The sequence below is a fragment of the Salarias fasciatus genome, chromosome 11, assembly GCF_902148845.1.
Source record: "Salarias fasciatus chromosome 11, fSalaFa1.1, whole genome shotgun sequence".
In the NCBI taxonomy this organism is placed as follows: Eukaryota; Metazoa; Chordata; class Actinopteri; order Blenniiformes; family Blenniidae; genus Salarias; species Salarias fasciatus.
The window spans coordinates 16,583,826-16,609,938 of record NC_043755.1 but is presented as its reverse complement, the minus strand read 5'-3'; the positions used below and the strand labels follow the sequence as shown (position 1 = coordinate 16,609,938).

The following is a 26,113-nucleotide window of genomic DNA, read 5'->3' as shown; positions in this document are numbered from 1 at the left end:
AACTTGATGAATGGGTGAATGGCTGGTTAGAGGGCGGGAATGGAAAAGAGAGCTGTTTAACATTCATACAGACAACACTAAATTCATGGTTGTGGGCATAAACAGAGGTAAACAAATGCAGGCTTAGAGAATATAGATTTTTTTTTTCCTTTAGTCATTCTTGCCCATTTACCTTCTGCATCCAACTAGAGGAATACATCTGCTCCAGTATGTTAGAAAATGAGCACTGGCTTAGAAGAATAGAAATAAGGAGACAGATTGGAAGTTCACTAAATAGAATCATGTTGAATTAAATACATATATTTTGCACTAGGTCAGACAATTTCATTGCAATTCCATTTCCCAGTGAGCGACTACAACAAGCAAAGCCCCAAATCTCAGCGGCTGTTGATCCGTTTTAATTATTAAAAACCACACTGCTGAACTACATTGCTTTCTGAAACTGCTGCTCAGAATTTTAATCAATCCCTGTCCTTAAAATTAAAACTGGAGGCTCAACAGATGTCTCAAACAGCACAGAGAAATTTGCACATTGATTGCTATAGCCTTCCACATGTCGTGCAAACGTATGTGGATGATACGACTTCCATCACAGGCACGGAAAAGAAGAATAAATAAATAAATAACAGCACCTGTATCATCTGCTTTTGGCTGCACTCCAGTCTCATTGTGTTCAAACACTGCTGGATTCCACATGCAGTTCACACTGTACATATTTGGATTGTTGCACATTTTCATCCCAGAGGCTCTGCGCTGCCGCGCATTTAATTCGAGAAAGATATTAAATTAAAGTGCCAAACCATGGCTTTAATTTAGCTGTTTATGTGAGGTTTATGACATTAGGTTTATGTCAAACTCAAAAGAAATATGAAGTAAGGCTTCGAGCGCATGCCGTTCCAATCTAACCAGGCGTTTCACCTGCCAGATATTTTTTGTGAATCTGTTTGAGATTTAAGTCAGTTCATATGGAACAAAAGCTCGAAGTTGACCGAGGCCTCGTTTGCACAACGTTTCAAGTGAAAACGCATAAGAAAAGTTTCACATTTACGGGGCAACATTTTGAAAACGTCCGTTTACATGGAAACCTGAAACTTCGGCAACTGGCTTGTAGTGCCACTAGTGGGTGCTGTTGTCTGCTTTTGTAACGAAACAACACACATGAGCAGAGAACAATGTGCTACAAACATTAACATGGACATTCATGTGAAACTTGGATATTCATGTGAAACTTGGATTGCTGTTCTATTGAATGTTTTCAAAAAGTCGTGTTTTCAGTGGCTCCAAGCATCATTTTGTTGGTAAATAACCACCCAAAATGCAACAGACGTTTTGCATGTTCACTTGAAAATGCTGTTGTGTAAACGAGGCCTGAGACTTGCTTCACTCACTGAGGGTGAATTGGCAATCAATTGAAGATGAGAAAAGGTGATCTTGTAGAGGCAACGAAATGAAAATTACAAGTTATGCAATAGCTGCTGATGACCATTGTGCATGAGCGGAAAACCATTTGCACAAGAAAGAAAGTGTCTGACAGGACAAGTCAAAGAAGGGTGCTCCCAACAAGGTAAACATACATTACCAGGAAAAGACATTGAGACCGAGTCGTTACTGGATTCACTAAAAAATGAAAAACTGTACAAAATAAAAAGCAGTGCGCTATTAAACAATAAAATGAGGAAGTGGGAAAAACAAGATATACTGATGTCCTGATGACGAGAACTCAATAATCAGAAGAACAATGATCAAAAACAAAGGGGCCAAAAAGAAAAGTGAAGAGGTGGAATACATGTCTCCAGTCTAAAGAGACAGAAATACCTCATTTCAAGCAAAAGCTGTGAATGTTTAAAGCTTCAGTTTCAAGTTTTTTATTGATATACTGAAGACTTTATACCGTCACTGAGAGAAAAATGACATTTTTGCTCGACTTTATTATTTCTGAGCCATTAATCTTTGGCACTACACGATAAAATGTCAATACCTCCAACAGTGATATTTTCATGGAGATATAAACCGCCTCAGATCAAAATAAAGACTTGGCACACCATCGCTGCAGCAGTCACTCTTATTGTGACCAACTGTTCAAACACTTAAGTCTGCTCTCTGTCGATTCTATGGATGTTAACCAAACATATCAAACAGCACTTATACACTTTGAGATTATTCAAAATGCCTGCAAACAAGACTTTTTTTTTCTCTCTCCGCACTACTATACACCACCTACAGCACGAGGATTCATTTTCCGCAAAGTTTGATTGTAAACACGATGGTACATAGTTGCTGCTTTCCAACTCATATAAATAATGAATGGTTCATGAATTTTAAAGAAAAACATTTTCACATTCTCTTCATATCCCACTGACTGACTGTCGAGCCTGTTGATGGCTACCTGCTGGCAAGAAAATAACTACGCTACTGCAGACTTTTTACGGCTTGTTTTGACCTACAATGTGGAGATATCATGAAAGACGTTACTTCAGGAGAGTTTCGCCGTGATAAACAAGGTCTTTTGTGTCGATCGCCGGCACCCTCCAATCATCAGATTACTTGTTGTGCTGCTGAAGTATAGATCCGATATCCTATAGAAGCCACTTACGGATACTGAATGTTGTGAATTGCAGGAAATTGATTCTTTCATTGAAAGAAAAAGAGAAGAAGTCATGCATTAGTAATCTTTAATACTGGAAAGTTGTATTTTTTTTTCTGTAACATTAGAAGCGAAACAAAAGAAAAACTCAACGAAATTGTCTTTTATTACCGAAACGGTCTGAGCTGTTCACTTGATTTGAATATACAGATGCTTCTGAAATTGTAATGTTATAAGCACTGAATTGGGATGCGCTTCAAAAATCAGCAAATTGGGACATCCTCGCTGATTTGGAAATGCTTTTGGCAGGGAAACCGGTCCGGCTCATATATTATGCTAAAAAAATACACGTCTGAAAAGAAAAGTCTGATGGTGTAAGCAGGAAATTGGGGGTAAATTGGCACATTCTGCCGGCTTAAGTTAATTGTGTTCATGCTATTGTCAGGGCGATGCAGGGTGACAGACAGACGTGAGAGGGCTGACACATGTTTTTGGTGTGAGTTTAAAATTCAAATGCTCCTCATGGGTGAATGCAGACACCTGGGGTAATCAACTGGCTGCGTGTGTGTATGTGTGAGTCTGTGTGTGTGTGTGTGTGTGTGTGTGTGTGTGTCTGAGTGACGTGCAAGATGATATTTACCCATAAGCCCCCTCTGTCCCTGTCTGCTTTACTGTCAGGGTCTCTCCCTGCTTTCTGGTGTCAGGTACACTGTCATGTTTGCTGCATGATTAAGAATCATCCTGGTAGGAAGAAAAAAACACACACACACACACACAAAAAAAACTACTGTTGCAAGATTTCTTTAATAAAGAAGAGGTTTAAAATATGGAGGGATGGTATTTATTTCTGTTTGAGCTCCTGGGTACGGTTGATCTCCATGCTATTAAAAATTCATTCACTGGTAATACCCTCCCACTCGCCCATCTCCCTTCCCTTGTCTTCCTCTGCAGAGCGTTCATTTTCTCAATGGTATCTCTGTTTCTTTGTGTCACTTCACCTCATTTTATTGGCATGGGGTGTGATTCACTGTCTCTATCTCTCTTTGTTCATTTTGTCTTTCCTTTCTTCCCGTGTCTCCATCCCTCCCTCACTCCTCTCTTCAAAAATCTGGCATGGAAGCGAGACAGAGGAGCGCCTGCTGTTTTTCTGACACACTCTTCCTCTCTTAAATCAAAACCAACTGAGGCGAAATCAGGTTATTACCTTAGCTGTGTTTCTTCTCCCTCCCTCTCGCCGTTCTTCCATTTTTTTGCTCAAGGTCTATGAAATTTTACACTTTGAAAAAGAAAGGGCAGCTGCTCAGTCAGACGAGCCAGTGCGAGCTGAATTTGAAAGGGGATTGCTGCATAAATAAAGCAGGGAAAATAAACATTGAAGTGAGAGATGGACGTCTGACGGGGCTCGACGATGTGTGCGCGAATGCGAAGCTGTTTTAAATGTTCACCTCCATGAACCTCACACACAAACTCTCATCATATGGAATGACTTGCCTGGTTCGTTGTGGTAAAACATTTGTGATTTCTTCACCGCTTTTTCATCTGAGGAGAGAATTAAGACGAAATCCACAATATTTACCAGCCTTTAATCTCAGACGAAGAAGGCAGCATATGTTTTCATTTTTACATGTGGGGGAGGGAAACAATTAGCAAGTCTGAGAATCAATGAAAAGGTGAACCAGGACAAGAAGTGTCGGGTAAATAAACCTAAATAACTTTTCTCACAGGGAGGACATGAGGTGAAAAAGAGGTCCAGAAAATCGCCCAACTTTTGATGAAGGTGTGCAAGCTAGATGGCTGGACAGGCCAAAAGTGAAACTCTGAACTGAAGTGATGAATAGCATAAATGGGACGGGATGAAAGAAGCGGTGATGAATAGGACAGCAGAGAGAGCTGGAGGAGAGTAGTCCAGAAAAGCAAGGGCAGTCAGTAAACAGCGCGGGGAAGAGTCAAGCAGACATAAACAAGCACCTCTAAAGATGGATGGTAAAGATGGAGGGACGGCTTCATCAGTGATGGATGATCATCCGTGATGACGGATGAATGAATGATTGGATGAGAAGAGCGGGAGGGGAGGGGGTGTGGACCAGAGAGGCGAATCCACAGGAGGTCGGCCGGAGAGTAAGTTGTTATGCAAAAGACTTGAGAAAGTCAGACTGATGCTTGTAGAGGTGGAATAACCGTCAAATATTAAAGAGAATGTAAATAAATGAAAACACTCTGATCATTACTTCACCACTTTATGCAAAAAACTTTCTGTGAACGCCGCCTATTGTATAATGTATTATGAGCACATTCATGGGGCTTTTCTCGTGCGTTCATAATGCTTTATAAAACAGTCAACATACAGTTTGTTCATGGTTATATAAGAACGCATAAATGATTGTGTGTACTGCATATAAGATAAATTCATACCAGAGGTGACAGAATGAATCTGGGCATCGCAGGGAATCCTTATCACCATTAGTTTTTCTATTTGCTTTCAGAGAATGAGTCACGATTCAAAGAAATAAATGTAGACTAAAACCATGGCTCATTGCATTAAAATGCACATTTTATAACTGTTGTTAATTAAAGTTTAAAACAAACTTTCCTGAAAGTCACAAGTACAACAACAGTTGCCGATTATAGTGGAAGAGTGACGCTATTTATTGCTTACAGAGCCCAACAGTTAACAACTGTATCTTACAATACGAAACAGATTAGGTTTCAATTAAGACTTACTACACAGCACAAGACAAGATGTGCAGCATGAGACTCCAGAGGTGTACTGACAGCTAAGCTCCAGGAACCCTGCTTTAACCCTTTGTTAGGCAAGTGATGTCCATATTTTTCTTTTACAGCAGCTGACATAAGGTTAGAACAATTGCAGAATATGTTGCTTTTTTGATGAAAACTGAATTTTTTTGCAGAAATACATAAAACAGACATACAGTACACCATTACAGCACATTATATAATCCTTTATGGACCCCTGTGTTGGAAGTTTTTATGTATAATTATGAACATTTGTAACTTACTGCAATGAATAACCCATGAATGCACTCATAAGACATTATACAACAGGTTCTTCTTAAAAAAAAGTCAGTTTGATTTTGTATAGATTGTTGAGCTGCTCCCTCAAAATAAATGTGAGAAGCCTGTGGAGTTGTGGGAGTGAGTCCGGGTGTGCTTGCTCTCGTCTGCCTGTCTTGTTGAGTTGCACGAGGCTCATGTGATGGGGTCAGGCTGACACGTGTGTGTGTGTGTGTGTGTGTGTGTGTGTGTGTGTGTGTGTGTGTGTGTGTGTGTGTGTGTGTGTGTGTGTGTGTGTTCCTTGGCCTAGCCAGCGACAGCTTCGCAACATTATCACAAGACAAGCTTTCGGTGCAGCAGACCTAATGAACACACCGAGCCACATGGCCACGACAAAAAAAAAAAAAAAAAAGGAACTAAAACAGGAATGCTCAAACATGAGATGGTATGGAATTGAAAGAGCTTACTTTTATTTTTTTCTAGCTTTTCATAGCCTCACAGACAAGTCATCTTTGTAAAGACTGAATTTTTTTTTTTTTTTCCCCCACTACAATTTGACTATAATGGCTTCAATTGAAGGTTTTTTGAAGTCTTGCCTTGCAGTCAGCGGGGAAGTTCCTTTCCAGTTCAATTCACCTGATATGTGTTTGAACTGAGAGAAGTGGAACATCTGGTTAAAAGCCCCAAAATATTCAAAAAGCTCCAAAAAGGCCCCAATTGACCTGTGGTCTGGAATCAAACCAGTGGAGAGACTTCTGAACCACCGTGCGACGTCACACAAGCACAGTTCAGTGGTTTATACAGGTTTTTCTTGAACCAGTTGTGAATCACAAAGTCATATTTATATGAAAATGGACAATCCATGATCATAAAGTGCGTGCGTAGTACCTCATGTATGTATAATGCAGGTCAATTGGATTTAAATGAAAAACAGAGCTTCCATTGTTTGAAAACTGACGTAACATTCTGACCTTGAAGCAACTCTGTTTAACTTAAATATTTGCTTTACATATGTGATTTAAAACCGGGACAAATCCAAAGTCTGGGATTGATGAATGAAATTAATTCATGATTTTTCCAAATGACCTCAATTCCTCAGCGGCCTCAAACAAGACTGCTGCATTCATCCCGGCAGCCCATCCTCTCTCACCTGTGTAAATTACTGTGTGTAAACAGACTGGATCACACTAGCTTCATGTGGTTAGCCACTTCCCTAGCTGGGACAGGCCCTACTCAGGAGAAATAAGCCATTTCCTGTTCAAAGAGGGGGAAGATATGCCCGGCTGTAACATGCTGTAATTCTCTCCAGATGGTGGCTGGATTTGATCGTGTTGCAAAATGTACAGTGCTCAAGAGGACACGTGTTCAGGGGTGAAGTCTCTTAAACGTAATGATATATCATCCATTGGGACTATTTCTCTTTAATAAAAGCATCTAGGTAAGACTGTACTACCTGTGATGATTTCAGATCATTCCAGAAGGGAAAAATGTGAACCTGAGTGCACCGTATGCACATTTTTTTTGTGCTCCTGTATTAACTCAGCACCTTAGGAGTCATGTAATTATAGACCTGTCAGGATCAGCTTAAAGTCATATTCAACTCGACTCATGCATTATTATTTCCCTTTGTGCCTATGTCGGCTGTAGGGTCCCAAAGTCGGCTTCATGTCTTGCACATAAGGTCTCTGTTAACCATGAATGAGCAAACCTGTGCCACAGCATGTAAGGGCTCAACGGCGAGATCGAGTTAGTGGAAAAGAGCTCATAGCGGAGGAAGGCTTCATTGTTGCACTTTATCACATCTCTCCGAGATATAATACTTGAAATACACGCAATCTCCCAGCCTCTCATAGAGATTACCACGATTTGGATATCTGAAAATGGATTTGGTTTAAAACCCTGAACAGAAGCCGCTTTTTGCTTGAAGTCACTAAAGATAGTCTTTCAGCAGCAGATGCAAGTGAATGCATCTTCTAGTCTTCGGCTCAATTATCACAGCGACCATCTGAGAGATTGTGCAAAAAAAAAACCCAACAACATACTACTCTTAATTGGTTTATATCATATCTCTGAAAAACACATCGTTTGCGATCATATTTTCACATAGCTTGATGTCTTTGTATTGAATGATATTGGGGAAAAGCCTGAATGCTGCTGATGGCATCTAATCTCCCTGACAGCTTATTCTGGAGGCCTCCTGATATCCTGCAGTGATATATTCACTTGTTGTTTCATGCAATTTAAAGATCGGAAAGTTTAAAAATATATGCCTTTTCCAATAATGCAGTAAGTGCTGCATTAATTATACACATTCACTCAAATATTTACAAGACACTTAAATATTAAAAGCAATATCAACATTTAAAGTGCATGAGCTGGGAAGATCATAAATACAAAATGAGTAAGAGCTACAAGAATATATGATGTGTTGTGTGTCAGTGCTTTGACTGGATCATTTAAAGATCTTATACATTTTTTTTTTCAAACAGGATAAAAGAAAGAGCCTCACAAGGTCATCTCCAACACTGCTTCAATTTCTAAGTGTGACCTTGTGTGCGTGCGTGCGTGTGTGTGTCTGTGTGTGTGTGTGTGTGAAAGAGATAAAAAAAAAAGCATTCCAGCCAGAGTGGAGGCATGTCCTGGCTAATCCACAGGCCAAAACACACAGGCGGTTAAGTTTCCATGACCTCAACTCCATGCTGTTCAAACATGTACACGCCCACACACACACACACACACACACACACACACACACACACACACACACATGCACAGACACTTTTACCACTCTTCCTCTGTCATCCTCCCTTCCTGCTGTCTCTCATCCCCGTCTCTTGCCGCAGCCTCCTCTCATCGAATCGCTACGTTTTGTCAATTACCGTTTGGTTCACTGTTAACCCACAGAGGAGGAAAGCACACTGCGTTCTGTTATACCACAGGAGTTCTGTCATCTCCAGAACAATTATGTCAATTAGCTCGCATTTAAACGGTTTCCAGAGAGGAGTTCCTTGGCTAATAACAGTCCAATGAAGTGACAACTAACCAATTAATCTCACACTAATCGCTCAGTAGGTACAGTCAATCAGTCACAAAGTCATCTCTCCGGGCTTTCCATCATTCCAGCGCACGCTCAACATTCAGCAGCCTTGCCCAACACGTGTCAATCAAAACTAAAATTCGCCCCTGTGACCTTCTCGGGATGGAGGTGCATATCTGGCTTCTAATGTAACATTAACTTTTATGCGCAGGGGAGGATGTGACAAAGACGGCAGCAGGTAATGAATAGATGGAGCCATAACAAAGAATCTGTTTGTTTCTCTGGGGTGAATCACAGTGTAAAGCTAACAGTGAATCCTAATCAAAAACTGACTGCAATGCCTCACATTCACATAAAGGCTGCATGCTTGCATCTTAGATCCGGTTACATAGAAGAAAAAAACTCCCTGTCACAGTCTGTATATGATATTCTAGACTGCTGGATCACTGTGCCACATGTTGGAGTGCCCTCTTTGAACCTAAGGTTTCACAAACTCAAATGTTATGATATGTGTCTTGAGTGATTTACAGTATGCGCAGCTGTCTGCTTCTGGCAAAGAACCCTTGCGCACATGTACAGAGGAACACATGCTCCACAGGAAGGCACAGGGCCGAGCAGGCTGACAGCATTTTAAAGAATCCAACCCGAGCTTATTCGAAAAATATGTTATTTGAAACTTGTTTAATAGATTTTTTTTCCCGCTTTCTGAGTTTAGTATACTTTAGGCATAGCACATCAAGCCCAAAAGAAACCCAAAATACAATGTTAGATGTCAACACTGGGATGATTTGGAGTTAGACAGTGATTCATAACCTTTAAAGAATGTAAGCCTGGATTGTTTCTCTTGAGAAGAGAAGCCTCTCAGCTCTCAGAGAAAAGTGGGGTATTACAGACACAGCACAGATGCACTGTCAACACAAGTGAGAATATCATTGGTCAAACCTGGCTCAGGTCAAAGTGTTGTTTAAAGATATTTTTAAACTTCAAAATGATCTTTTACAATTACATGCATGTTATACAATCACATCTCTATCTCTAGTGTGGTGTATATACTTCATTCATATTAATGCCTTTATATTACTTAATAACACTGCTGTACAAAATAATATGTTATTTTAAAAAAACACTATATATGACTTACAAGGGTGCTTGGTGCTGAGAACTGGCAACAGGAGAGGGTTTCAAACCTTAACCATTACCGTGTCAAGCAGCTCATGCTGGAAACAGTATGGACCTGATTTACTAAGACCCTGCATAAAGCCTGCTGAATTGCACGGTCACATAAATAGATGGAGCTTTCATGCATGGTTTCGTGGGCAGTCAACTAAAATACCGCCGTGAGTGACATCCCGGACAAACACAAGTGTTGAGATGAGAGTTTTGCGTGCTTCAGACCCTGTTTACACCAGAAAGATCTGCTACAAACGGCATCATCTCCTTGTTTATTTGCCTGAGTTAGCCGTTGAGTGATTGGACGGAGCGTCGAGGCTCCGCTAGCACAAGATGAAATGTGATGCCACGGAGTCGGACATGCTATTGGAGGAAGTTGTCAAACATACAGACCGTTACAGCAAGTACATTTGAATTCGGAAATAGAGAGGGGAAAAAAGGCGATATGTGAGATGATTGGTCATAAATTCAAAGCTGTGAGACAAATGGGAGCAGGAGACACTCAGAAGCGAGTGCAAAGTCTGAGAAGAGGCACAGGACGGACAATATTTTTAGTTGAGGTAAACCAGTTGAGGAAATACCTCTCACCATATTGATGGCAGCATCTCTGCTCAAGGCTGAGCTGAATAAACAACGCAACTGTTTTTAATTGAGCAAATCGTAGTTAAACTGTCAACTCCTTCCGCTGTTTTATGCGATCTGGAGTACATGCTTGATATTTCAGACTCGTGAACACAAAGCTGCTAAAGCAGAAACGTCTGTTGCTCTGCGCAGCCATCAGATGTGATCCACAGTGCGACAAATTAGTACATCAACTTCCACATGTGTGCAATATATCACGTTTGCACATGCATCCTTTATCTTTGGCTCAGTGTGATCACATACTGAGAAGCTGCACGGCTTACTGTAGCTGGCTCAGAACACTCTTAGTGACGAGTATTTACTATTACTGGATACTGTGGGTGACATTCTTTCACACCTTTCCTTCTATGCATTTATATTGTCACTTTCAGACACTAAAACAATGATTTAACTTCAATTAGTGTTGATTATTCTATCAAGATTCCATGCAATGAGAAAACCTAAAGAAACGATTTGCATCTAAGCGCACACTGGATTGTTGTATTGAGATTTGAACTCACTCACAGGCTGTAAAATGTACAAACATGTCAAAGCAGATGTGGGAATTCCTCCGTTACGCCAATCAGTTACTGAAAACTGGGATTATGACGCTTCAGAAATCCGTCACACACACGCTTGGTCCTCTCACAACTTTTTTTCCTACCTTCCGCGGGTACATTTGCAACCGAATCGAGAAAATTAACTTTACTTGGTCGTGGACAGTCGGACTGACCAGAGAGAAGACATTAATAAACAGGTCATGCTTTCGCAGAGGGATCGTTTGGTTTGTTCTGGACACCAAAGCTACTTGGTTTGGCTTAGGAAAACTTCATATTGCCAGTTATATATGCTCTTGCACTTGTACAAGCTACTTAACAATATAACTATGTTGTCTTTGGATGACTTTGCCTCCATGCGCCAGTCTCATAGGTTGCAGTCCTGACCACCCAACCCATATCTTGACATGGCCTCTATTTTTTTTTAATTCATCCTGTGCATTCACTCTGCCATAATGCATATGTCCAAAAGGGGTTACCGTCGTTCTTACTTTCTGGCTTTAGTAGATGCAGTTATCTATGTGCCTGATAAAAGCCCACAATGACATTTTGTCTGAACTGACAACATTCAGATCTACTGATTAAAGTCAATCCAAACTGAAGGATTTTGGCTTTCCATTTGCCAGAAGAAAAACTCAACACCGAGCTTGTTTAAAATAGTGTCTGAGTGTGAATGTATGTGTTCCTGTCAGCCTTATTTATACTGGCACACGTATTGGCAAGAATTGCTCATTAAAAGCATTTCCTCTGCAATGCTATTAGAGATCACATATTTTTGTCAAATTCCCTTTTCTGTTGGCACAGGTAACTACAGACTGTATATCAACACTGACACCTTTACATCAGCCATCACCGTCACTTCCCATCAGGTGCATGAGGCTCAGTGTGTGGGTGATTCACTAGTGGAAACTTAAGGAAAAAGTATGAACAAAAAGCACTACTGTAATAAGAGGAAATATAAGTTTTGCATGCACTGAGTCATGCAAGTGTGTCTTTTTAATTAGAAGGCCTGTGCTCCTAAACGTATGTGCAAGCCGGAAACTTACATGCTTGGATTGGATTTCACAACATAAGAGTACAACATTTGAGAGGACACAACTAAATGACAAATTTTTTTAGTGATTTCTTCTCATGTGAGGCATGTGGGAGACACTTTATGTGCTGTATGTGGCACCATAACACCCCATGATCTGGAACATTGTTTGAAACTATTGTTTTCCTTCAGTGATGTTTAATTGTTTGTTAACCGGTTCCCTTTTTCATTCTGGTTCCCACCACTAATTTGAAATGGAATTTAAGTGCCGATGACTTTAGTGAGGGAGCAGAACACACCCAGCCATTATAAAAAGCCCAGGGACCCATAATGTGGCGAGGAGCAGGCCACTGAAACCAAGGGGTGGAGAGACGGGAGGAGGGTTCAGAGGAGTGCTGCTGATTGTTTCTCTTTGGCTCTTTGAAAGCTCGGCTGAGCCCATCGTTGAATTTTTGTCATTACGAGAGCTCCCTCTATCCGTATTGAAAAAAAACAAACTTTTCTGTTAGTTTCCTCTGCTTTGTTTTTTTCTTAACTCCTCCTTGTTTCTCTCCTGACCTGCAATCTCACCTCCACACTGACTGGCCCCCTGTTCTTCCCACTCTCTCCTGCCACAATAAGGCCTAATATGAACTTTTGACAGGAGCAGGGATCTCTTTTTTATTGCTGGTGCTGCTGTGAATGCCCTCATAAATCTAATGTTGTAATGCCTTTGAAACGCCTCCCAATCCTCGCAATCAAACACACAAACTCTCTCATTTCATCCCCCCCGCTCCCACTTTTTTCTCACTTTTTTTTTTTTTTTCTTAACATGCTCTCAAACACATGCACAGTCGCACACACAGATGTGATGTGTGAATGAGGGATTGGAGGTTGTTTGTGCTCACATAAGACACAGCAGCCCCAGTGTTTGTTTGCAATTTCCACTGGCTCTGGTCCACTCCACCAAAACCCATGGGAATTTGTGGATCAGCATCTTCTCAAAAAGCTTCTGGGCGTCAGAGTGCATGAGTGCGCACAGAACGAGTGCAATGAGTGCAGCCAGGCAGTTATTTGTATGTGGTATTTCTGAGGTAGTCTGTGTTCCACGGTTCATGGTGGAGGTTAAAGGGTGAAAAAGGGACGCAAGTGGTGACCTAATTTGAGAAGTGATTATTCAAGTATCTTTTTTTTTTTTTAAATCAACTTTGCCTCTATACTTTTTAGTTTCTTTCATTTTCAATAATGTAAATGGGGGAAAACCATCTTTTCTGAAACGCTGCCACTGCACATGCGCACCACAGCTGTGGTGAATAGCTATTCTGCCCTTGTGAGAGTAGATGGACGATAACAGCTGTGTTAACCTCCAGAGTGTCATGACTCCCAGAAAATATTCTCCTGGTAGATTTAGAGTTGAGAGTCACCAGTAATAACAATCAAACTTTGCCGCCTGTCCATACAAACGTTTGTGTACGCGTCATTGAGTGTGGTTAGATGGTGTTTTTAGTTCGGAATTGGTTTATTCTGATTTAAGTAATTCAGAATTATATTCATGAGCTTCGTGTCTACATGGGAAAATTGAAGGATTAAATCCCCTCTTACGCTGGGGTCTTCGAAGCGTTCCGATTGGTTCTGACTGCAGGCTGCCATCTTGGAATATTGCGTCATCACGGCGGAGCATGCGCAGAATGACCAGAATGAAGTCGCACCTAATGAGCATATAATTCCGCTTCCAAAGAAGAATAAATCCGCCGGTCTATTCGGATTAAACTTCATTCTGAACAACGTTTTCAGGCATTTACATGCTCATTTCTGAATTAGGCTTTATTCAGATTCATAGAGGAATAAAAAGTCCCATGTAAACGCACAGAGAGTTAATGTTTAGAGTGTATTGATAACAGCGTGTGTGTGTAGTTTAATTACAAACACAATCAACACCACTCACTGAGGACCAACATGAGAACTACATCATTTTTAGCTTTTCTGCTATTTTTGTTTAAACGGACATTGTTAACAGGACTACTAATGCAACAACACATCATCAGTAGGGTAAAACGAACCTGTCTCACGACAGTCTAAACCAGCTCACGTTCCCTATTAGAGGGTGAACAATCCAACGCTTGGTGAATTCTGCTTCACAGTGACAGGTAGAGCCGACCTTGAAGGATCAAAAAGCGACGTCGCTATGAACATGATGTTGATGTGTAAACACAAGTCTTTTGTAACCAAAAACGTAAATATGATGCATTTTCATTTGAAATGTTTTGCAGAAACCTACATACTTCTCTACTAAGATAAACCTCAGCATCAGCCATGATGTTTGTTGTTTACCATGCAGTTTTATTCAAGGGGTGTACAACTTCAGACCGGGTGGTATTTCTTTATGCAGTGTGCATTTTGTTCCTTCCATTGGTTTTCTCTCACAGTGCGACAACGTGGATGTGAATAAGACTAAGAGTGTGATTGTCTGCGAATGCAAATAAAAATCACCAAATAAAATGAGTGTTCCTTTTAGTCAGTCTTTCCAAACTAAAACGCACTGAGAAAGACCCAGCAGTGCTGCGGTTATATGTAATCCTTACAAGAAAGCTGCAGCAACAACAGTAACGCATGAATTGTGTCAGTCTGAAGCTGCAGCAGCACTTCAGTGATAACGAGAGGGGTTTTTAAGGTCAGTGTTGTCACTCAGTTAGCTGATGTGCATTTCGCATGCCTCACCACAGAACCGCACTGGCACGCACAGTAGGAAACATTAGCACATGCTATATGTGCTTGACCTAAATGGGAACATGATCTGTGCTTGACATTTTAAATAAATAAATAAACACATTTATAAAATGCTGCGGAGAGACGCACTGACCTTTTTTATCCATAGGTCAGATGTGCCATATGGCGTACAGTCGTCCATTTTTTCCAAGGAGACATGTAAACAGATCTTTAGGAGTGCCAATAAAGTTTAGACAGAATGTCAAAAACCCCACGGACAACCAGGCCGTACAATAAACTCATCCTGAGATACTGGTTTAGTTGTCATTCCTGCACTGGAAGCAGAAAATAGAGAGTAACACATGTTTGTGAACACAGTTGCTGTTTGTTTCAGGTGCCTCACAGTGGGAATCAGTGGGGAGGATAACCCGGACGAGACAGGACTGTCATGGTAAGTGTAACTCCTGCCTTTGTTTTCTCTTTCAGGATACATGTCTTGTCTGTGAACACGTCTCTGTTTCCTCCACCCTCTATCTTCACTGCCCCGATTCTTCTCTCCTATTGTCAATCTTTCGGTTTCTGCTCCTTCGGCTGATTACATTAATAATTTACTGCATGTAAATCCTCGGCAGCTGCTTGCATTTTGCTGTTTCCCCCCTCTTTTTCTCCCTTAAAGGTTAACACAGGAGGATTTTTCTAAACCTCGTCACCTCTCTCGCTCCCTCTCCCTCCTTTCCAGTTTCCCATGCCTTGGGTAAAGCTCGCTCTATCGTTCTGTCTCCCCTCTTTCCTTCTTTTTTTTTTTTCCACTAATTACACTGCTCTGGGTTCCAGCCTTGTGCCTTCCCATGGGTTTGTATGTCCTTAATGTAAGGACTTGCTGAATGGCTTTTTTTGAAATTCTGTGTGTATTTAAGTGTGGATGGCTCCCCTCCTCTGTGTGCTGGTGCCTGTAGATGAGCTAGTATATATATTGGAAATGTGTTTAGGGATTTGTTGTGATTACAGTTCTTTAGCAGATGTGTCTGTGTACAACTTTTTTTTTTTCTGTTTCTCCAGGCATCAAATCTTTAAAGAAAAGAATATCAAATTCAAATTGTGCTGTCAAATTAGTTTTTCTTCTTTTCTTCTCTGGTGCCTTCAATCAAGTCCACAGGTTGGACTCCAAGCAATTTTTTTTTTTTCTAAGTACACATGAAGCAATTTCATGTTGAAAAGAAAGCAAAAATGAGTGGTTCCACACAAGAAAATCTATCCCTCCCAAAAATGAGCATGAGGGTAAATTCATGGAAAAAGAAAAGAAAGAGAAAACGAAATGGAGGCGTTACCTTTGGCTTTGTTAAATAATTTCTTTTTCCCCTATTCAGTTTCCATTGTTCAAAGCTGGGGCCAATCTCGCCAATATTGCTGCTAATCTAACTTCAAAGAGTGGCAGTCATGTTAAAACACTTTTTAATTGTGATAAGGAATATGCTTTCATGCTTAAACCCCTCTCTTCTGTTCGCCTGGACATAACTCATAAATACTGAGGCCTTTTTTCATTGGCAATTAAAATGAGAATTGGTCACATTTTTCACTGTCAGCCATTTCCATGACACACAAAGACATGTGTGGGACACACACACACACACACACACACACACACACACACACACACACACACACACCATGTCAGATCCTGCAGAATGTAGAGGAGCGCTGAGAAGTGCCTGCGATGTACGCTGTGTTTTTAATCAAATTAACTGCATTTAAAGTGGTCTTGCATGACGTCCTTTGGACAATAAATTTTCCGCCAAACCGAAAACAGCTCAAAGACTTTGCTGATCTGGCAGGTCTGATGATTCACCACAGGCTTCCCTGTTCTCTCAGTGACACATGAGATGCTGGCTGCGCCGCATTGTCCGGAGATAACACAATAACATGACTCTTAAGTGAATCATTTACACTCTGGAGGTACTGACATGGACAATTCTTGAGGCTTTGATAGATACACAATACTTTGAGGCGGTGGAGCAGAAAGACATAATTCTGTTGTGACTAAATCAATTTGGATAAAAGCACATTGTAAGGAGCAAGAGTGGCATGAAAATGAAGTATCGGTTGCAGCTGAAAGGGAAAATGGTCTTTTTGCCACAAAGCTTTGAATATGAGCAATTCCTAAAATAATTCCTCAACAAATGAGAGTAAGATAAGTAAGAATGAAATGTGTGCTATGTTAAGATCACTGAAATAATCAGGTTCTCATACTCTCAACATCACATACTATAACCATGATTACCAATATAAGCAGGATCATTACATAGAACTGACTGTCCAGCCAATCTAAGGCGTCAGTCTTGTTCACAGAAGATTTAGTCCCACATCCAACATGGAGCTTTCATAATAAAATCAGTTTTTGTCTTTGCACATGTACACACATTATTCTCACTTTTATAAATCTTGATAAAGCACAACCCAGAGAAGGATGTTAGGACTATACTGCCCCCCTTCTGCTTTATGCTGATCTCATATTTCTGCTCAATTGTTGGTGCGCTTTATTTGATTCATCAATTTCACCCATTTCCCCACACACACACACACACACACACACACACACACACACACACACACACACACACACACACACACACACACTCTAACATAATAATGTAATGCTGAAAGCTGCCATGGAAGGCATTAGCACACCGTTGGGAACTTGAGCTTCAGTGTCTTGCTCAAAGACACTTTGACACATGGATGAAGCGAGAGATGGATCTGGGATCAGAAGTTAACCCGGTTTACCACCTGTGACACGGCCGCCCCGCCTGTATGGTCGTATCACACCACAGTCATCCTCATCTGAGGCTCCTGGACCACACAGGTTATAGAAGAAGAGCACATTTGATTTTATACATATTTTCACTGATTTATCAATCCACCCACACAAGTTATACCTTCTACCTGCTCCCCTATGCTGGCCATATTCATAGTCTCAGGACTCTTGGAGCCACTGAAAACAAAACTTTTTGAAAATGGCTCACAAGGTGGAACTTCTCCGAAACACATCTTTTTGAAAACCCTCCTACTGTGCATGTGCGGTATGGTCGATTGGGCCTTCAATGAACTTTCCCCTCACAGTTCTTCAAAAAGTCGTAATTGATGTGCATTAAGGTAAAGCGGGTGCCCAGTTGATATCCTTTCATCAGCCCATCAAAAACTCTTCCACTGAAGCCGCTATTCTACTAATGAGTATTTAATGACTTGTTAAGCGCAATGAAATCCATCAGTAAGACAACACGGGCAATTAATCAAACACTTGTTCAACACGCAGGACACCGACTTGCAGAAACACCGCAGGCCTCATCCTGCAGTCGACTCACGTTCAAACCTTTGCACACATAAGTCGTATGTTTCACACAGGTGCTAACAGAAGACGTGAGGACACAGCTGTTTGTCAAGTCAGGAGAATCACCTGATTGACGTCGCATTGGCCGGCAGCCAAGAGGAGGCTCCCCCTCCCCTCCATCAGGAACCGAAGCCTCAAGCATATCAAATTTTCTTTAACCTGAGTACAAGTTCAGGGGCAGGTTGATAAGTTCCCTGCGCTCGCAAAAAAAAAAAAAAAAAAAAAAAGCCTAATTGTGACACTGCAGTCAGGCAGACGGATCTGCTCTTGACTACAGCAGCTCTCACATTTCACCAGCCTCGCTCAGCAGTCCGTCAAGATATCTGACATACTGCGCATTGTTCAAACACGCTCCCTCACTGACAACACCTGGAGAGAGATTTGTTTTGTAAGTTTGGAGAATAAACTATTAGTGATGGAATGAAGGAAAAGAGGAAGCCTGACTTGTGTTCATTCTCCCTCGACGGTGAAGTCAGTCAAGGTGTCGACTTTTGGCTGACACGGCTGCTTTGCCTCATCGCTTGTTTGGTAGTCTGAGCTCAGAGTATGCATGTGCTGCTGCTGCTGCTGCTGCTGCGTGTGTGTCTGTGTGTGTGTGCATGCCTGCTCTTGTGTTTCAGATTGTGACTGTTGAGTGTGCCCCCATACACCTGCATGACCTGATTGCACGTCTACAGTATAGATCCTCACGTGCCATGAGCGAACCTAGAAAGAAAGGCTCTTATTCGGCCATTTTTTTGGGGGGAGTGGATGGGTTGTTTTGGAGCACGGTCTCATTACCCAGGTGTTTACCCCTAACCACAGGAAGCCCTCATGGGTGACGACTGTCTGCCAGCAAACACTGCCCGAGGGAAAGAAAAGGAGGAAGGGAAAAACTGGGAGAGACCAAGAGAGACAGAGGTGAGGAACTGTCTGTCTGCGTATCTGTCTGCCTGTACTGCGACCGCGCAGGTGTGTTTCCTTTCCTTAAACGTGTGTGTTAATGCGTGTCTGTGCTGCTCTGCCAGTCAAACCGTCACTCTCAGGTCACTGGGTTTCTCCACTCCTTCACCGGCAAAAGGGAGGGAGGGAGGAAGCAAGACGGAGAGGAGAGGAGAGGAGACATACAAGCTGTTGACAGGGATTTATGAGCTGATAGTGTCAGACTGCAAGCACAACAACAGTCTCCCTGTCTCTGCCTGTCTGCTCACGGAGGGAGCGAATGAATAGCAGGGAGAAAGTAAAGCAGCAAAAATGAGTTGGAAATGAAAGGATGTGAAGCAAGTGAGTGAAAAACGAGTGAGCGAGGGGTAAAGACAGGACAGGGATGCAATCTAATTTGTTTAGGGTTTTCTTCTTTCCCCCTGTTCCTCCTCTCACAATGCGTCTTTCTCTTCACAGCCATCCTTTTCTCCTCTCTTCTGCTTCGTCCCTGCATGAGTCGACCCGGCCTGTTGTGTTGACTCGCTTTTGTTTCTGCCCGCTTAGACTCATGTGAGTAAGACGCCATGTGCCGGTGCTTTCACTGTGAACCGAGGGCTTACTGTTGGTCTGGCGTGACTGTGGAGACGATGACTGGACCACGCGCTCACGCACACAACAACAACATTTACTAAACTGCGTCCTTGTGTCACATCAAAATGTCCGAGAATGAGGATGATAAGGCCTTTGTACTGGAAGTCTTTAAGGACCATGCGTGAATACAGAGGCTATTGACACTTTGTAGGTCACGAGACAACGCTCCTTTGTGTTTTTACATGCATGTGTGTGTCTGAGTTCAGATATATCATGATGAGTCAGGACTGAAATGCTCACTGTTAGATGACACACCCTGATATAGCAGAACTGTCTGAATGTCTGACATATGAGATGAACCGTCTGGCGGGTAATTTTATCTAATTGCTGTTCTAAGCAGAAATCTATAATATCCGGCCCCATTCAAGTTTGATAACTTCCACTGTAAATCCTGTTTCACAGGCTGAGTTAGTCATGGGTTCCCTTTTAGTTGGAGCAGTGGTTTTTTTTCTTCCCCAAAGTCACAAGTAGGTTCACATGTAGTCTCTCCACAAACACACATTTTAAAGTAAGTCACTGATAAATTAAATGTTGTAACAATTCAAATGTGTGTCAGCCGCGCTTCCTTGTGTGTCCTCTGATCTAAAAATAAACCGCATGTATAGAGATTGATTTCCAATTTTGAGCCGTGGCGTAATTGCACCTGAAATAGCAAAGCCTGTTAAATGTTGTGATTTCCATAATAACAGTGATCCAGATGTGAAGTCTGCCAGACTGACGTGTTTGGAGAAAGACAGCCTGACAGTGCACAGCACTCATACCCCCTGGGAATAATACAGACTTCTAGTGATTTATATGTCAGTTCTTTTATAATGACATAGTATGAAAAAAGCGGTGATTTATGAGTCTCTTTCATTTCACATAGACACCCAGACTTGTTTCAGGCTATAGCTAACACTTTCCAAAATGCTAAATAAAGATCACATGACAACTTTCCCAGAAGTGCAAATGCCATTATCTTTTAGTACAGATGCAACATAAAAACATACACGCATATTATCAGTTCAGCGAAGGAGAAGCCTGGGATGAGCCCTGTGGTTAAAGCTTTTAATGACCCAGCTGCAGCACATGGAGCTCAGACAGTTAAGAATGAAGCTTTTTGTTTATTCGGTCGTGAATGCTAAGTAATAGATATAAAGAGAGACATCAGGCAATGAATGAAATCTACCAAGCTGTTGTCTACACCAGGTCGACGCTGAATGCAATCCAGAAAAAAAAAACAGAAAAGGGTTGCTGAGTTCTTTTCAAATAAAAATTGAGAGCTGTGAAAACTAGATCGATATGACCGCCTGAGTGCATGCAAATTGATTAAGATTGTATAGAATGGACCAGTTTCCACACGTGTGTGTGCCATTAAAATCATGTTTGCACCTGTTTTTATCTGTGCAAAGCTTTATAGCAGATGAGCATGTTGCAAGAATTTCTTTGACAGAAAAATAGGTGGAGAAAATAATGGCTGAATAATTATTTCTGTGGTCATCATAACTTAGCTTTGGACATTGTTGGAGCATATATAATGCAGCAGGGTGTGTTTGTCATTTAATGCCAGCTTTTATGGTTTTATGTGTTTACTTCATTGTTCACATTACTGCCTAGCGGAAGAAACAAACAAAACAAAACAAAACAGAACACAGAGTGTCTTTATAAACTTATATTGTGTTTGTATGTCTACTCTTTCTTCAGCATGTCCTTTAATCAAGAACCTGGAGGAGAAAGATGAAGATCAGCAGGAAGTGAGCTGGACGGAGAAAAAAACAACAACAACAACAACAAAAAAAAAACAGGACACTTGAAAAGGAACAAAAAAGGAGAAATGTGTAATGTTTCCTCAGTATTGCCAATTTAATTATCTCACTGTATGTACTGCAAGTAAAATATTTTACCGTAACGACTGTCTGGAGTCTGAACTGGAAGCTTAGGATGTGCAGCCACACCAGTGTGCGCTCACATCTTTTTACAATTCACACACTGACATTGTGGAATACATATGCATTTTCACTGTTTTCAAAGTGTACTGTGTTTAATGAAAATACTGAAGAATTTATGTGTGTAACAAGCTTTAAAGGCAGCAGTGGTGTTATTCAGGAAGCAACTGTTTGGGTAACATGAGAGGAACAGCGATAAGCACCGTATTCTTCTATTTTACACGAACATGCTTTTATTTGTAGAATTACAGCACTTTAGCCAGCGCCTTATATGTTTGAGGATGAGGGAAACGCTTGTAGATTACAAGTTACAAGTGTGCCGTGATGTACCATATTCATATATGTGCAGTGTGTCGGTTAAGAAGTAGTGATCACAGATTGGTCATCGGGGAACAAAGACAACGTTAAGAGCATGTACTCATACAATATGTAAAACTCTGTGGAGAAATATGTCCCAACTGCGGTGCTCTCATGACAATATATGCGAAGGGTTTCACTTTCATCACAGCACCATCGATTATTAATGAGCACTGTATTGTTCTGTGAAAAATGTAGGTGATATAATGCTGAATAAAGAATTTTAATGGCCACTCAAGTGACTAGAGAAAACATGGAACTACACTTGTCACGTCGTCCAGCAGCGTGGGAAAGCAGAAAGCTATCCAGGTCATCCTCCTCGGCAACATTAAGGCAATATGAGAAGCGCTTCCACTTCCAGACATGTTTAGCGGCTCTATCGGAGTCATTTGGGTGTGGCGTGCTGCAGGGAATGATTGAGCGGATGATGTAAAGTGTCTCACTTCAAGTTCGACGGGTTTGATTTGTCTGCAGGTAAGATGAAGCTAATTATTTTTTCAGGACGTTCATCTTCTTTATAAAACATGCTTAAAGTTCTTTATCCCCGTGAGTCCATTTTGATCTGCGATGACTGAAAAAACCTACTTCACACAATGTGTAATGCGCCATTTGTGGTAAGTGGCTTCATTTTCCTGACATAAAAGTCCACAGAGATCTTCTATAATTAAACACATCAGGTGATTTCATCTCGGTTCTGTGTGGAGTTAGCATGTTCTCCCTGTACATGAGTCCAAAAACATGCATTTGAGGCAAACTGGTCACTCTAAGTAATATGTGATAGTTTTTTTTCTCACTAAAAAATTGAGCGAAAACCACAAAGTTCATTATTTTTTCTTCAAAGATCTAGAAATCATAAATTTTCATTCAAGCCCAGTGAAAATCTACAAAATCCTGTAGATTGAGTCTATACATTAATTTCTACCACGAGTACCAGTTGCTTTTGTCAGAATAAACTGTCACTTCACTGTTTTATGTGTACAAACGTTTAAGCCTAGTGTCACAGCTGCATCAATCAATCACACTGACTGATTATAAGGTGTTTTTCATAAACAATGGAGGAAAATATAAGTACACATAAAGGTCAAATCAGAAGTATCAGAAGTGCTTTCAACAACTGTGTGTTCTTATACCATTTTATCAGATTCAGTCACTTGAATTAAAGATTTAAAATTACATCTGGTCCCTTATTGTATTTGGGATATTATAAGTGAAGGAAAAAACTTAATGATAACACAATGGAAAGACACCATCAGAGTAATCCCGCCTCATCTTCTGTGAAACCGAAAGTCTGCACCAAATTCTTTCATTAATCATTAAAAAAAGAAAAAAAAAATCACCACAATAAATCAATATTCTTTTCTTTGAGTCTGGAGGTAAGTGGGGGACTTCCAGGCCAACAATGTTGTCCTTTAAGAAACCCCACTGCCACGACTAATTAACAGCTTTAAGTGTTTCAGCCAATCACGCATAATTGGTCATGGAGGAAAACGCTCAGAAAGGAATGTTTTCTCCGAGTAAAAAAGGCTGATTGTTCGGCAGCATGGTGAATCAACAACATCAGAGCTGGAGCAGCACTGTCACAGCCATGCAGAGATCAGTTCTGGGGCCTTCGTATCTGTCTGTCTCTATCTTTGTCTGTGGTTACTAACCCCAGCTCCAGTGGTCAGAGAGGGCATCCGCGCCCCTCTATTTTCCACATGCAGTTTATCACACTTCCTCTCCCACTGCTGGGCCCCCAGTCAGTCTGCCAGACAGGAAAATCAGAGACTTTAGGACGTATCATTATAGTGCAAATGGTATAGCGCGCCGTTCAGCGTGCTGATGATGATATATAACCTAAGTTCTCGCCAGTCCAAAACAGGAAGAAGGCCTGAATGCAGTTCCTCTTTAACAGCTCCCAAAAGCACGAGTTGATGTTGAAATTACAGAGTTAAAAAAGAGCCGATACATGTCAGTGACAGAGATAAACTTTGAGATAATTCACTGCAAATCAACCATGAGCTTTGTAAATGTTTTTTAAACTTAATTAGTTGTAAATTGACTTTATTCATAAAGTGTTTTTTTTACTGCTGATCAGTCACATTCATCTATTGGTAAATCACTGACGTGGTGATGGCTGCTGTGCAGCTTGGGATTAAACATCTTGCTGCTTCTTAATGTGGAAAGATAGGAGGCTGAACCTCTAACTTTAGAAATGAAGAACAGTTTATTCAGCTCTCCTGAAAAGGTGCCCACTGCCTCAAAATGAAAACTTTACATCAAATTTGATGTAAAGTCTGCCCACAAACTGTAGAAAACTGGAGTGTTGATAACAGATAAGAAAATGTGAAGCATACACATGAAATTGTTACGTACATTGTGAACTACGGATACACAAACACATGGATAGATGACCATTGTCACATTGTTGGTTGGCAGAGTTACTGCAAGCAGGTTAAGGTAAATATGTTTCTACAATGTCAGCATTTCAGCACTTTAGTGTTTTTGTCGTAGAGACAGAAATGCTGAGCAAGCAGTTTCAGATTTATCCCCTCTGCTGGTGGTTTGGAAAATCTGTGTTTTTCTTCTCTAAAAAACGCTGCTATTATGAAAATTGAATGTCAATAAAACAAAAACAATAAAACCTTCTTAAAAACCTTAAGATACACCTCACCCTGTCTCCGTACAGAAGGGGCCTGAGCTGCAGCTGCTGGGTGAGTTCTCCAGCCACCATTAATAAAAACTCAATTTTGATATCATTTTTCAAGATGGTGACCAAATAGAAAACAGTTTCCATATTTACTCTCATCTCTGTCCAGCATCTATCCTTATTCATTTAGGCAGCAATCTGGATGATAAATAACGTAACGGAGTTAAAATATTAGGAGCTCCACCTGTTCCGGATGTAAACAAAGCAAAGCTGTGCGTTTATCTGACTCCTGACTTATTCATGGTCGCATTAGATCTTTTAATTATCTACCATGATAGAATATCATTACCATTAATGAATGGCTGACATACAAACAAACTAACCTAAAATTGGAAAACATTATGAATTTTAAAGTGCTTTTTGTTTTTAAGTCTTGCTGTGTGGGCGCTGGAAGCCATCACATCTCATACGAACAGGCGAAGTTGATCTGAGATACCGAAGCTGTGAAAATCTGCTCTATACGTCAACAACCTTGACACTCAATGCTGACATGTTTGCTCATTGTTTACACCGCCACCTCTTCCTTCTCTTAATGTGTGTAAAATTGCTCTTGCGTACTTTTACTCCTACCAAATTAACACGAGAGACGAAAAAACACTCGCACTTGTTCGCAGCGGATCAACTGGTGTTCCGACAGAGTGGGGAGTCGTGTAAAATGACAGATTATGAGGGACAATTAAAGAAGAATTATTGTCATCATCACCGCATAGTGATGTATGACACCTGCTGCCTCTAATTAATTGGAGTTTTGGAGCGATTACTCTGTGGACTGCCACCGTACACATGTCATCCTCCTCCCGTCGGCTGCCATGACGAGTTCTTTCCCCCTCCTGCGTACCTCGGAGAGGATGTGCACGAGCCTGCCAGCCGTTAACCCTGCAGAGGAAGTGTGCAGGAAATGAGATCAGCCTTAAAGAGAGGTAACGCCTCAGCCCGAGACACCGACACCAGACCAATAACTGTCACTCACCGCACCTGATGCCGAGATGCTAAAAATGCGTCGAAAAACAGGAAGGTCAGAGCAGAACAAAACAAGAGCGGAGCAGAACAGAATAAACACACCTGCCACAACAGAGGCATTTAAGAGGGGAGCACGTGGCAGGAAGGCGTGATTAAACACAGAAGCAAGGACCGGGACAGCTGAAGGTAAAACAGACAACATGAAACAAATGAAAATCAGCTCAGCATGAAAGTGAAAAAATAAAAAAATCACCAGAAACCTTACTCTCACCCAGTATAAATGTCAAAGACTTGCATGAAATGCATGGAAACTTTAAAAACAATGTAAACTTGGAGAAAAACAGCCAAACAGCTTGTTGATGTGCAGCGAATAAAGAACGGTATAGCCTGCAATGTGGAAGATGAAAGGCGATAACATCAGCGGAGCTAACTATAATCCAAATTCTGTTAGGGCACAAAAAAAAAAAAAAAAAAAAAAAAAAGAACAAAAAATACACAGCAAACATTTTCAATAGCTTAAAATACCAGCGGGGTTGGGCCTAAT

General features: G+C 41.1%; 1 long non-coding RNA gene across 1 annotated transcript in view; it reads left to right on the top strand.

Moving 5' to 3' along the window:
- The window catches only part of LOC115397326 (uncharacterized), a 100,311-nt gene extending 78,165 nt beyond the window's left edge, over positions 1 to 22,146 (top strand). Inside the window, exons 6-9 of the long non-coding RNA XR_003932456.1 lie at positions 15,094 to 15,150; positions 18,889 to 18,984; positions 19,465 to 19,557; positions 21,322 to 22,146. This is a non-coding gene — a long non-coding RNA (uncharacterized LOC115397326). The remainder of the gene's footprint in view (positions 1 to 15,093; positions 15,151 to 18,888; positions 18,985 to 19,464; positions 19,558 to 21,321) is intronic.
- Positions 22,147 to 26,113: the final 3,967 nt, after the last annotated feature.